The sequence below is a fragment of the Cydia pomonella genome, chromosome 23, assembly GCF_033807575.1.
Source record: "Cydia pomonella isolate Wapato2018A chromosome 23, ilCydPomo1, whole genome shotgun sequence".
Lineage (NCBI taxonomy): Eukaryota > Metazoa > Arthropoda > Insecta > Lepidoptera > Tortricidae > Cydia > Cydia pomonella.
The window spans coordinates 14,286,899-14,301,715 of record NC_084725.1 but is presented as its reverse complement, the minus strand read 5'-3'; the positions used below and the strand labels follow the sequence as shown (position 1 = coordinate 14,301,715).

The following is a 14,817-nucleotide window of genomic DNA, read 5'->3' as shown; positions in this document are numbered from 1 at the left end:
ACTAATTGTTCGCTTTCCGAAGCGCCGCCAAAAGCAAAACGCTCACAACCCAAAAATTTGAATAACAACGCCGTGACATCTGTCAAGGCAAGACTCTCATTAGATCCGCGACACGCCATCCCTCTCCTACTTATACTAGGGAGTAAAGCTGTCTCGCTCTCAATCCGATAATCCCAATGTTGTCGGTAGAGGTCATTACTAAAGACCAGTTTGAGGAGACTCCCGCGAGGGTGTGATTGCCAAACGAATGCAGGTCTTTTTTGTTGGTCGCGAGTCAATTGTTTGGTGTAAGATTGGGGGCGCCAGTAATTTGACGGCCATTATTGGGATCCCGAAATTGTTTATTGCTGGGTTTGTCAGCTGACGGGATTATGGTGACGTGGAGAGGAAATCATCCGAATGTTGACAAATCATTTGAATTCGAGTTTACGGTCGTGATTTTATTGATTCACAAAAATTATGATAAATGGGCTTTTGATAAAAATGGGCATTGATGGAATTGATTTGAAAGGATCGGTTGGGTTTGTTAAGATGTAATTAGGTACTTATGGTGTTTGATGTTTATAGATACTATACCTGAAAAGTACCGGTGCAGCTGTATTAAGGGAGGCCTTCCACTTTGCGGGCTTTTTAAAGGACATTCCTGGCTTCATTTGAATGGAATTCAATTTAAATCACGGTTTTAAGTAACGATTACTCATAAACGGGATAAAACGTACATACATACTATAAAAATATTTAAAATCCTAGGTAAGTTCAGTCCTTTTTGACACAAAAATTCAAATAATTCAATACACATACTTCTTAGGAATATTTTCCTCACTTAAACGTCTTTTCTTTCGCCCAGCGGATAAGCATTGCTATCCAGAGGGGCAATTCTGGGCACCCTGCCAAGCGGTCTCGACCTGGGGCGAATTTTTTATTTATAAGTTTTTAATTTAAGTTTTTTATTGTTTTTCCACCCATTATGTGTTTATTAAAAATAGAAACTATTCAATTTTGAATTGGCATAGCAGCATTTTATCTGTGATATTAATTATCAGTCTCAGAAGTTTCTTTATTTCTCTTTTTATGAAGCGAAGATCTGTGGATTTTGTTGCTACATTCATGAAATTATTTCAAGAGATTTTACTGTCATAATAAAGCGGCCTTCTTTTACTAAATGACATTAAAATTAAAACTACAATCACTTAACTAAAACCAATCGTATTATCTTCAAAATATTTTCCTTTATTTTTGAAACGTTTCTCAAACGTTATTTAAAATAATGAATAATATATGCCGCAGTAAACAATTTATAGCGTATTTTTATGACAACCTTACTACAAATATTAGTTATATTGTGTTTGCTAATAAGGCTTCCGTTGTGGGTACTCCCTAAATATCTGAAATTGATAAATACATTCATAGCACACACGCGAAAACTCGGGAAAAAAAATATTCGTATTCATCACTCAAACAAATGCCTTTACCTACCGGGATTCGAAGTTCGAACCCAGTTTCAAACAGTCGTCAGTTAAAAAAATGCTCACATTAACGTTATTGATATTGTGATTCCAAATAATAAACCCTTTATAATGGCTTCCGGTATTACGATTGCGCGAACGCAAACCGCATTATAGTCCAGTCAATATTGTACTCCAGTGCACAAAGCCTTGCCGCTCCGCTGCCCGCGTCTACGTTTACTCTATGATCTACGGACAATGATGATCGCATCGGTAACTTTTACGTTTGACACTTCCGACGGAAGCTTTTTTGCAAACTTGGAATTGAATAAAAGAAACTTACGACACTTTCGCTGGGAGTGTGCAAGTGTGCTTGTATTTTTTGTGCCTCTTTTTAAACTCTTGCTTTTACGCAATCGTAATTTGGAGGAATGTCGAATTTTAATATCATGTACACCTAAGTTATTTACCACATATATTTACTTAATCTTACGTACTTGTAAGTTTAAGTTTCACTACCTTAAAACCGCCTGCTACCTTTATATTTATATTGCAAATCTAATTGATAAGGGAAAAGTGTGGACTGAACGAAGATGTAGTGACAAAAATTGAGAAAGGTATGTTGAGATGGTTTGAACACGTGGAAAGAATGAGTGAAAGAAGGTTAACAAAGAGAGTGTATAAGGGAGAAGTAGAAGCGGGAGCTGGAAGGGGTAGACCTCGGCGGACTTTCTCTGATCAAATCGGGGAAATCCTGAAGAAAGGCCAGGTCAAGAGCACCCTAAACCGACGAGCGTGTATGAGGAATGTCATGAAAGTGAAGGAAGCGAAAGAGGTATGTCAGGATCGTAGCAAGTGGAAATCCGTGGTCTCTGCCTACCCCTTCGGGAAATAGGCGTGACACACCCATGACTCAGGAACAAATATCCGTGCTCATCACACAACTAAATGCTCTTACCAGGATTTGAACCCGGAACCATCGGCTTCATAGGCAGGCTCACTCTCACTACCTAGTAGGCCAAATCGGTCGTCCATTCCCACTAGTGCGGGAAAGTAGCACCATACTCGTATGTACTACAAATAATATTTAATAACTTACATACTTACCTGTTTATCAAGATAATATAGTAATTTTAATAATTTAATATATAACGGATGAAATCCTTGATAAAATGAAATAAAATAAGCATTTCGCAAAGCCGGGATTATAAATTATAATGTGTACGAATCTATGTCAATCTTTATATCTCTAACATGTGCCGAATGACAAGGATGCAGATAGTCAACCTACGAACGTCGACACTCTCGGTAGCCGCCCTCTCATACTCCGTAATTGCATTTTCCGTAGTTTCCCCCGAACAATGGGCGGCGCGGGCGCACGTGACGTCACGCGGCGCACGACCCAATATTTGCCGTCGCGATCAAGAGCGAGCGGTTGACTTCCTTCTTTACTGAGTTCACGTTTTTGACTATCGTCTGTTGTAGATAAACCTTTCAGAATAATCACATGACAGTCGTTCGGGCAATGACATAATTCTATACATTAAAAATAATTCAGATTAAAAATATATATACAGTATCTCGCTCTTTAGTACCTCTTGAATCAAACATTTATAAGTACACGTACAGAAACGAGGGCTAAATATTATAGATAGGTTACCTATGTGTGGCTGTGGGGTCTCTATAGTTTCCCATAAAGTTTTAAGTCATAATGTATATGTCATTATTGTTCGTCCGCATTTTCCTGTCATAATTTGGTTTTTCTCAGAAACGCGTAACTTTTCAGGATTGGCATATACCAAAACTAACCTAATTTATCTGTGGGATAACCTTACGACAATCCTGAGATGTTATTGTTAACGGTTTCAGAGTTATGACTAATGATAATCTGACAACCATTAGTACCATTACATTATGACTTTCAATGTTTATGTCAAACAAAGGGATCCGGTGGCTGTGGAACCAAACTGTTATAGTCCAGGAATAATATGGAATAATTCCTATACTTAACTTACATAAGGCGTTTTTACCCGATACTTACATAACAACATATTAGATCGGCCGGCTGATGCATTCAATTGAAAGACACTGAAATACATGCTTATAAAGCGGGGTCAAATAGAGGAGGGTGAGAAAATCCTTTTACTCAATAAAAAATATCAACACCTATCAAAGACAACTTGCTAATTTGCACACCCCTAAAAATGTAACCCACCCTGAAGGTAACCCTTCACTCCGCCCTCGCACGTGACGTGGGTGACAGCGGTGACAGGGTGACATGTCGCCCCAGGTGCGAGGCGACAGCGTGGAGGTAATCACCTGTGTGGGCTTTGTTGATGGTTAATGAGTATATTGGATCGTGTTTGAGCCTTGGCTCGGGTAATTCTTCAGGGATGATGGGGTAACTAATTTAGAACGTGAAAGCTTAAAAGATTCATCGACATTGAAGTAGCAAAACGTCATAATAATTGAAGTATAAAACATTATACTGTTAGGTTCGACAGCAATTTCTATTTAATTTAGTGAAGACTAGGATCATTACTATTTAGTACAAATTAAACTTAAACATAAGTAATTATCTTTTGTATGATTATTGTAAATAATTAAAGGCAAACCAAGAATTGTCAAATGCATGCTGGTTATGTACATGTTACCGGAAATGTATGTAATCCGTCATTGTATACAATTCCTAGGAAATGTATGTAATTCCTAAAATCGCACGGAAATGTGTAAAACAAATTATATTAGACACATTTCCTAGGAAATTTATACATTTCCTAAATAGCAATCGGAAATGTAAAATAGTTGAGTGTTTTATTACAGAAAGCATTGTTTTTTATACATTTCCTAATCTGATATTGGAATTATATACAATTCCTAGGAATTTTACATATTTCCTAGGACAAGTATGTATTAAATAGTTTTTGAAACCATATTTTATACATTTCCTAAATAGCTTCGGAATTGTATAAATTTCCTAGGATTTGTATACAATTCCTAGATTTCATACATTTCCGGTAACATACACATTAAATAAGTTACTGAAAGTTGAGTTACTATTGAGTTTGGTTTTTCATTTGTAAACTCTAGGTGACTTTTTGCGCGAGACCCAACAGACGGAACCTGTGCTGGTATATTTTTGTGGGAATTAGTATTTAATTATAATTTAATGCATAATTACTAGACTAATAAATAATAATAAAAATTGAGCGAGCGACAAAAACATTGCTTTCGTGTAAACAGCGCAATTGGAATTGTGACCATTTTAAAACGACTTAAGGCTTTGCTTTTAACATTGATGGTAAAATACGTTACGTTTATAAGTTACGATACTGATAGAATGTTCTAACTTGTCTTTTCTGTTTCCGAAAGTTAAGAAGATTGGAGATAGGTATAAATGTGCACTTTTTATATGTATTTATTGTTTTTCAGGACGTTTATACATTGTAACATATCGGTTCTCTCATGTTCGCCTCTTATGGCTTCAGAAGTACACATCTAAGCAAATATTTACAAAATAATTAAATGTATTTATTAAGTATAACTTCAGCCAAGTGCACAATGTTGATACATGGTTGATACACTCTAAAATTACGACGCCGGTACCGGTTTTTGGCCGCTCGCAATCGCTCGAATTATGCAAGAGCGAAAGGAAAATTGTTATTTGTTTTACAAGGGGGCAAAGTTGTTATTTATTCTAAAATGTGTGTAGATTCCAAAGTTGAACCACGAGCTTAGCGAGTAGTTCATGAAGTGGAATCTTGAGCGTTGTGAGGGTCTCAAGGCACGAGGGTTAAACAAACTTTGCCTCCGAGTGAAACACAAAATTTTTCACCACACCAACGCGAGGAAATGAAATACCAAAAAAATCAAACCAAATCAAATCCAAATGTACTTAATAAAAAATGTATCATTCAAAATTTTCATCTGATTAGTTTGCCCCACATGTGGATAAAATGCAACTATCTCATTCGTTTTTGAATCATGAGGGCCTTTACCAGTTGGTGTGGTGAAAGTAAATTTTTAATACAGTTGCTCAAAAAGCGCAACTTTACGTAGCTGTTTAGCGTGCGGAAAGTTGGATTTCGCGAACTAGTGCTTTTTACTTTTCCACTTGTTCCAATTCATGACTACTTATTGATGAGTTTAATGTTAGTTTCCTTTAAAAGTCGTAATCAACATAAAAACCTATCGTTAATATATAACATATACAGAGTAATTCATGAGACGTGAGCAGGACTACGTACAGCCTACACAAAGATTAAACCTCTTTAACCGTTATGACAGCACTTTGATTATGAACTATGGAAGGTAGAGGCAAGGAACAGAAACAGAAATGTTGCAAAAGTGTCCAGCTGTCAGCTATAAATAATAGTTCCAAATCTCTCCAGAGCAGCGCTAGAGTAGCTATAGGCGTTATTGACGGAGTGAAGTGCGCTGTCTATGATTAGATTTTTTTCTCAAGTATTCTAGGTATTGTAGCGCCACCTATTTATGGTTTTTTGTCGGACACTTTTTGGTATATGGAGATTTTGTTCCTTGCCTCAGTTGCCTCTACCTTCCATATAACAAAATAAAATGTCACACTTGAATGAGATACGATTTTTCAAAAGTAACCTGGCTTCGATGACATTAATTTTGCACGTCACCATGATGTCACGTGTCCGTCTTACGAATTTTCAATCTGTCGGTCACGTGACCTGTCGCGGGTTTAACATTTTTTCCCCATCACAAAATGTGCACAGCGCCGCTAAAGAAGTTTTCACTTCAAAAGTACTTGTTGTTTTTCTTATTTTTGCGCAACTGTATTAAAAAACGTCGTTCGCTACACGTGCCGAAATGTAATTCTTCACTCGTCCCGACTCTTGCTATGTAATAGAGTAATGACATACTTTCCGCACTAGCATCGAAATGTACTATTCTATTTTCGATGTTCGCAGTCGGTACCCATTCTGCATCAAATATCATAACTTAACTACTTAGCAGGTTTTTGATATTTTAGAACGTCTAAATTAAGCAAATCCATCTTCTCTCGAAACTATAAGCTCAAATGAAATAAGGTAAAATAAGTAGTCATCAAAACTTATATATTCCACCCTTTTGCTTGAAAACTTATCAACTTAAAAACGACTACGACCAGTAAAGTAACTTCTTAAAGACTCAACTTCAAAATATGATACTAACAAATGCCTATAATCTCTTCCATGCAAACATATCGGTAACAATACAAACAACCCTTTAAGGCGCGAAAATCCGGATGTTAATCTTTTGGGGGATCTTTACGTAAACATGGCCGCTGCCTGTACGTTGAATACCTGACCATGATACAGGGTGAAATATTAGACAGTGCACACATTTCAATAATTACATATATGGTTAAGTGATGCATTTTAAGTACCTACGTATTAATATTAATAAGCCTTGTTTGCCGTAGTTAGTCGAAGTAACCAGAATAAAACATGAACGGTAGATATATTATAGTACATTGTGCAACGAGGAGGGTAAGTTAAATTTTTGATACGAGGGTGATGATACCCGACAGCCACAGGCTGGAGGGAATTAAAGACCCGAGCTTGCAATATTTTTACCCCCGGAGTTACACACAATATTTTTCATCACACTTGCTAAGAAAACTTTAAATTTTGTGCAGAAATAATTCTTAAATACGGTGACATATCAAACATTCGTCCGCCATTTTGTAATTTCTTGACAGGTTAGGCATCGAAGGCACAGACCTATTCGGCATTCAGCCACGATAGAAAATTATGTACTAATATTTAAACCGACTGTTAAATTAATAAAATAAAATAATATTAAACATAAACAAAAATATTAAATTATAAACGTCAGTATTTTAAAAGTAAAACTCATTTACGCTACTTGTTTTGTATGATAAGTGACAGTAAAAGAAAAAGCTGTAGCTCCCTAGGGAGTTATAGTTTTTTTCACAATCCATAACTCCCGCGGGAACAATATAGGCCTTTGTCCTTCAGTACACCTACATGAAATAAGATCTTTTTCGAGCAAGTGTGATGAAAATGATTTAAAAGAACGGGCTAAATGCCTAGTAGGAGTAGGTACAGAAAGAAGTGGATTATTTTTATGTATCTCCTTATAACCTACCGTATAGTAGAATGGACAAACATTGTATTATTATTTAATTTAATGAGACTATTTTGCGTAACATAATTAAAAGCTTAAAGCTTTAAAATAAAAATACAAAACAAAACAATACAAATACTCTTCATTGCAAACCTCAATAAAAAAAAAAACAATACAAAAGAAAACAGAAACACAAGCAGAAAAAAAATCATGTTTATTTATTTGTTTTAATGTGTCGTTAAAACAGAACAAATTAGCTTTAAAATAATATAATTGGTCTTGATTTTAATATAATCTGTGACATAGGTATTATTATACGGATAGAAAATGTTGAATGTGATTTCGTGTGTATATAAATACATACTTTGACATAATATATCAATAATTTGCACTCATTAGAGGTTAAATAGTTGATAATATAAATGTAACTAGCGAGTTAACGACCCATCCTGGCTTCGCACGAGTTTCACAAAATCTTAACAAATGATACATCTAACCTTCCTCAAGACTCACTCGATTGATAACTGAAACCGCATGAAAATCCAGTCAGGAGTTTTTGAGTTTATCGCAAACATACAAACATTCAGACAGACACGGTGGGGGAATTTGATTTATAAGGTGTATAGAATAGATATCATTGATTTTGTGGCAGACGCAAGCTGAATAATCCAGACGAAAGTTAAGATGCAGATATTACAGATACAGGACAAAAATATAAATCAAACGTCTAAAATTCATCCTGTAGGTAAGTTTGTTCTTGACAGCTATTAGGAATGCATTGATAGAGTGGCAAAGTCTGCCGGTTTGTCAGTTTGGCGGTTTGCCGGTGACAATGGTGTTTTGCGGAAGGATTAGCGGTCATTATCACGGCATTACGCTAATCTTCGGTTGGCAGCGGAACTCGGAACTGTTCTACCGCCAAACGTTTCGTTTGTCTATTTGCTTCTCCATCACTCGAATATGCAGGAGTGATAGAGAGGCAGATAATGAAATCGATTATAGCGGTAGGCCTGCCGTGTGTTGTACATGACTGGTGTTTGGGAAGGAGGCGCGGATACCTTTGATCGTTACAATTATACTGTGAAATGGTTTAATCTATAAAGTGAGTCCGAAAAATTCTGCTAAGAACGAAGCTACCTTATACTAAATACAGAGTGTACAAAATTAATAAGTATTAATATTTATTGTTACAAAGAAGACACGTCGTACTTACAAAAGGTGAGCTCATTGCCGAAAAGCATCAATCTCGGACGCGGGTGCGATACCTTGCGCAGGGGCCATGCTAATCTTCTCTGTATCGTTCCAATTTTAGTATATGTACTGCCGAAGCAAGTAGAATAGCATACTATTCAAATAAATAACTATGCTAATTTACTCGTGTATCCTTGGGATGCAAACACATAGACACCAAGTTATTGTACCTATATCATTAAGTTAAATTTAAATTCTCATTTTAAGATTCGACAACCGGTCTGGCCTAGTGGGTAGTGACCCTGCCTATGAAGCCGATGGTCCCGGGTTCAAATCCTGGTAAGGGCATTTATTCGTGTGATGAGCATGGATATTTGTTCCTGAGTCATGGGTGTTTTCTATGTATTTAAGTATTTATAAATATTTATATATTATATATATATATATATATCGTTGTCTAAGTACCCTCAACACAAGCCTTATTGAGCTTACTGTGGGACTTAGTCAATTTGCGTAATAATGTCCTATAATATTTATTTATTTAAGATAATAATTTATATTCTACTCGATGTAAAATTAATGGTACATACAATTATATAAAATAGCTACTTATATTAAAATTAAAAATTGTATATTCTTATGAGAATAAATATCTTACACCGTACTAGTTAACCTTTGGGCAAAAGCAGATAAGTTATGAGTATGACCGTTAGAAATAAATAGAAGGCTTCAAGTAGATACCCACAGTCCCCGGCCGGTAGGTTGGGTCAGTAGGTCCAGAAGGAAGACTAATACATATCTTGCTATTTTAGGGGATTGAAGTTGAAAGAATGCTCTTGCACTACCCTAATCATCATTCGCTTGCCCTTAACCCATTCATTTGGGGTCGGCGCAGCATGTCTTTTCCTTCCATAGCTTTCTGTCACCCGTCATCTCATCGTTCACTCGCGTTCGTTTCATGTCAACTCTCACACAATCCATCCACCGTTTCCTAGGTTTTCCTCTGCCGTTCCATCCCTCCACATTCATTCGTAATACCTTTCTCGTCACATGACTTTCATCCCTCCGCATTATATGGGCCATATGGTCGTGTATAAATATTTTTGACACTTCGATCGTGTCGATATTTTCAGACGAGACCGTACCATTCAATATAATTGCGCAATATAAGCTGTATGTGCACGCATGAAATCCTTAAAAATAAAAATAAAATCTTTGATTTTATTAAGCAGTATTCGCACGATCATACACGAGGGTCTTGTAACAACGAGACATGTAAGGTCGTTTATCTTACTATCTCACTCTATCCCAGGGGTCGCCAAATGGCGGACCGCGGTCCGCATCCGGACCGCCGACCCATTTTGTGCGGACCGCGAGAACACAGCAACTTTTGCACTACAGAGTACGTAATTTAAAATAAAAATGTATCCCCCGCATTATCTTTGTTGACGTCAATTTGAAAACGGCCGGGCGAAGTCACTAGCTAAGATAGTCCAGATAGTCCGCAACAAAAAATGACATTTTTCTCATTGATATGTAAAAAAATACCTTTGTTATTTCTGTAATTACATTTGTTTAATAAATATTTTTTCTATAAAATGTTGTGCGGACCGCGATGGTCATTTCATTTCTTAATACAGACCCCGAGCGAAACTAATTGGTGACCCCTGCTCTATCCTATAGTTTGAAATGTTGTCGTGTTTTAGCGGACGGGAAGTTATTACTGTAAGTAAGTAAGTAAATATTCTTTATTGCACCAACAAGTATACATTTTACATACATGTAAAACTACAAATGAATTTTTAATTAAAATACTGTATTGTTTTTACTTCTATTTATAAAAACTTGTACCGACTAAGTAAAACGCAAACAGCCCATTAATACCTATAGCCGCGGGCTGCGTTTACATGACGCGGTCACCCGGTCAGCATCATATCAAGCTATATGACAGACAAGACCGTCGTGTATGATCGTGCGAATACCGCTTAATACAATCAAAGACTATATAATTTTTATATTTTTTTAAGGATTTCATGCGTGCAAATACGGCTTATATTGCATGAGCGAATATTGAATGGTACTGAATGGCTGAATACCTAGTAGTGGCTTTAATTTTTTTTTTAATAATTAAAGAGGGAAATTGTTTTGACGTTTTTGATGTGAAGGTTCGATTTGAGTGCTCTGAAACCGAGACTCATCCACGAATTTCCCTTTCCCGGCCTCTGCAATGATGTACTATTTAGCGAGGAAGGTGTTTTTCCTGCTTTTGACAATTTCCCACCGAGCCTACCGTATTTGCTACGGCGTAGCGCACGCTACGAGAACAGCGTTTCTTGTTATGTAGGCACATTTTGTACCCAATAAAAGTTAATAAAATATATAAAATCAAGAGATTTTAATTTTATTTGGTATTAATTTCTAGTTTTAATTTTGTTTTATTTAATAGATAAGTTAGTTTATTTTTATTGAATAAATACAGGGATTTGCTGTCCGGATCCAACTTTATGGAATTATCAGAGTTCGACGGATGTTCATAATTCATAATTGATTTATTGTCTGTAGAACATTGAACATTGTGTGTCTGTTCTATTTATAATTTTGTTCCGGATTTCAAGCTGTTAAAAATCGCTAGCTAGGGGAACTATACTAATTTTTCCAGCTTAAAAAAAATTAGGCAATTCTTTATATCGGCAATATTACTGGTACATAAAAAAAAAACTAAATACCTATAGGTAAATCTGGTTGGTAGCAACGAGATTTACCTATAGGTATCTAGTTTTTTTTTATTAGTAATTAAATAAATAGTTATTATGATATGATGATGAATAATAATAATTAAAATAAGTAATTAAATAAGCGCTGGTGGCCTAGCGGTAAGAGCGTGCGTCTTGCAGTCCGGAGTTTGAACCCCGGCTCGTACCAATGAACTTTTCGGAACTTAGGAACGAACGAATGTACGAAATATCATTTAATATTTACCAGTCGCTTTTCGGCGAAGGAAACCGTACTAATCCAAATAAGGCCCAGTTTCCCCTCTGGATTGAAAGGTCAGACGGCAGTCGTAAAAATTAGTGCCTACGCCGCATACGCATTAGTTGCCAAGCGGACCCTCCCATATGCCCGGACAACGCTAGAAAGAAGTAGAGTAATTAAATAAAAAAATCCACCCACCTTAATCACAAAACACTCATGCACTTCCCATCACTGCCACTAAGGTCATGTATGGTACGGTTTGTGGTTTATGGTCCACGGCACTAAATGCGCAACCCGCGGAAGATGGCGACCGGAATTGGTGTGCCGAGCAAAGTGGCCCGTGGCAAACAACCCCCCCCCCCCCCCCACACTGCCCAGCCACATGCAGCCGCCTCAATAATAGAACAGCTCGCCCCTCCCTCTCGTGACCTCACGATCAAAATCTACCCGTCTCTATCGCTCCTGTTGCGCATTTGTGTGCGCATATCTTGTTGCTCTGTCTAGCGAGTGAGGGGCGTGTGCGGGCGTCCCGCTCGCTCTCATTAGGCGTGTCTGCGGGTGCATTATGCATCGTGTTTGGCGAGCGCTTCATGAGGTTTGCGCAGCGCGCGCAGAGTAGCGGCGGACAGAGGCGGCCTTTGTGGGCGGACGCGACATGAAATAAAAGGAAAGTCTATCGTTTAGATGACAAGTCTAGGTATTGATTATGTATTTGGGAAGCTTTTAAGTATTAATGTTAATATTTAAGCATCTACACTGCATGACGGAAATTTTGCAACTTTCATATTTAGATGCAAAATTCCGATTGGGATGCTCGGTTTCGCAGAATGAAGCACTATTTTTTTTAAGTTAGTGGTGAATTCTTATCCCGCGTTGGGGACAGCTGTGAACAATGAAGGGTTAAAAATTAACGTTTAGAGTGCTGTTTAAAATAATGATTTTAAGTAATTAATAAAATTTCTTATTGCATTCTCATAGTGCATAATTAAAACCATCTTCTACCAACAGGCAATCCGTAATATTTTAAGATTGTACAATATTTCTTTTTGTCCCACAATTTGTTCTGGACGATGAATTTATTCTTAAATATTTAACTCACTTCGTGATAAGCATTAATCATTTCAGTTCTAACATACCATATTAGTATGATTAAACTTACCACGCGTTTGGTTAAAACTGGCCCCAAGGGTACCTACTTATGATACATACATACATACATTTAATCACGCCTATTTCCCGAAGGGGTAGGCAGAGACCACGGATTTCCACTTGCTACGATCCTGACATACCTCTTTCATACTTATGATACACAAGAAAATATTAAAAAATAACTAGGTACGAGTATACATAGGTACTTTTAACAGCACGATACGCAGACGTAATAGTCCACGAAATAAACATTGAGTATACACTAATCCCTAATCAGGAAGCTAAATAATTAAAGCTCATATCAAAAAAATCATGACCTAAAAATGTTCCCTGCACACATTTTTGCACCCATTTGCCACATCTACACAATATTGCGGATGGCAGCCAACCGGTGTGCGGCGGCTTGTTCGTTAGCATAGCCCGAAGTTATAACCTTAAAGTCTGTACTTTTTCGTGTATAGTTTAATAGCTAGAACCTTGTTAATACCTACCCCTGTTAAAACAAGCCCCACGCTCCTAATAGGGGCCTAAAGGCCACTGACAATGTGCAACGATTTCAACGAACTCATTAAAGTTTGCCACCGTCGAACCTTCGGTTCCGGTTACACCAAAAAATCCGGTTTCGGTCGAACATTAGTTGTTCGAGCCCGAGTGACTAAAAACACGTAAGTGAAACCGCAATATTATAAACACTAGTTGTTATTTAAAAACTTAATACTCTCTTTAAGTTGGTATTATTTTTTTACTATACCACGACAGTGGCAAACAAGCATACGGCCCGCCTGATGGTAAGCAGTCACCGCAGCCTATGAACGCCTCCAACTCCAGATGTGTTACATGCGCGTTGCCGACCCTTTAAAACCCTGTACACTCCTTATATGTATAGGATTAATATTGTATAATACAATATACAGAATAAGTATACCTATGTATAATTTCAATCACAATTTTGTACTGTTTAATAAAAAAATAGAAATCAAATACCTAGGTATATTTTTGGATCAGTTTAGAAACGTATTGATTACCTATAATAGGTAATCAATAGTTATACTAATCATACTTGAACCTTACTGATTATTGTATTATTTTATTGGAAGATAAAGTTCGCAATCCGGATGCAAATATATAAAATTATCCGGATCTGTAATTTCGATGCGGTTTGCAAACTACCTAATGGAGAGGCGTTCATTTTAAAGATTGCTTTAATTTTCTACCCAATATTTCTGTACCAATTATCATTGTGTGTAAAAACAAAGGTATCTCAAACATAACTTATTATTCTTATTAATTTATTCTTCGATCAAATTAAAAGTTCAGTGTAGAACAATCGGATCACAAACCGATAAGTGGAGAGCGCCTTTACGATGCAAATGTCGGTCGTTACCTGCTGCGTCGCTGTTCGCAAACCTTTGTCTACTGACTGTTGGTTCACTCTTATATTTATTGACCGTATATATCGATATTTAGAAATGCGAATTTTAGTGTTAATATATACCTAACATATACAGAGCAATTACGCCTACAGCCTACACATACAGTAAATGTTAATGAATTTTTCACCATCATATTAAGTAAAACAATCACGCTTCTTTTCTGTTATTTAACTTTTTGGTAAGGAAAATTTTGAATATCTACAATCATGGACACCCAACAACACAAAGATACAATACAACGCAATTAACAAAGATTAAACCTCTTTAACCGTTATGACAGCACTTTGATTATAAAAAAATAAAATGTCACACTTGAATGAGATACGATTTTTCAGAAGTAACCAGGCTTCGATGACATTCAATTTGCACGTCACCATGATGTCACGTGTCCGTCTTACAAATTTTTAATCTGACGGTCACGTGACACCTGACGCGAGTTTAACATTTTTTCCCCATCACAAAAAGTGCACAGCGCCGCTATCCTGGTTTGACTACGAGTCCAGGAAGCTTAATGTTCGTGAACA

At 36.8% G+C, this 14,817-nt stretch overlaps 1 non-coding gene across 1 annotated transcript; it reads right to left on the bottom strand.

Annotated features, from left to right (window-relative positions):
- Positions 1 to 8,780: 8,780 nt before the first annotated feature.
- Positions 8,781 to 8,883, bottom strand: LOC133530816 (U6 spliceosomal RNA). Its single transcript, XR_009801380.1, has one exon. It is a non-coding gene; the product is annotated as a U6 spliceosomal RNA (small nuclear RNA).
- Between the last annotated feature and the right edge of the window lie 5,934 nt (positions 8,884 to 14,817).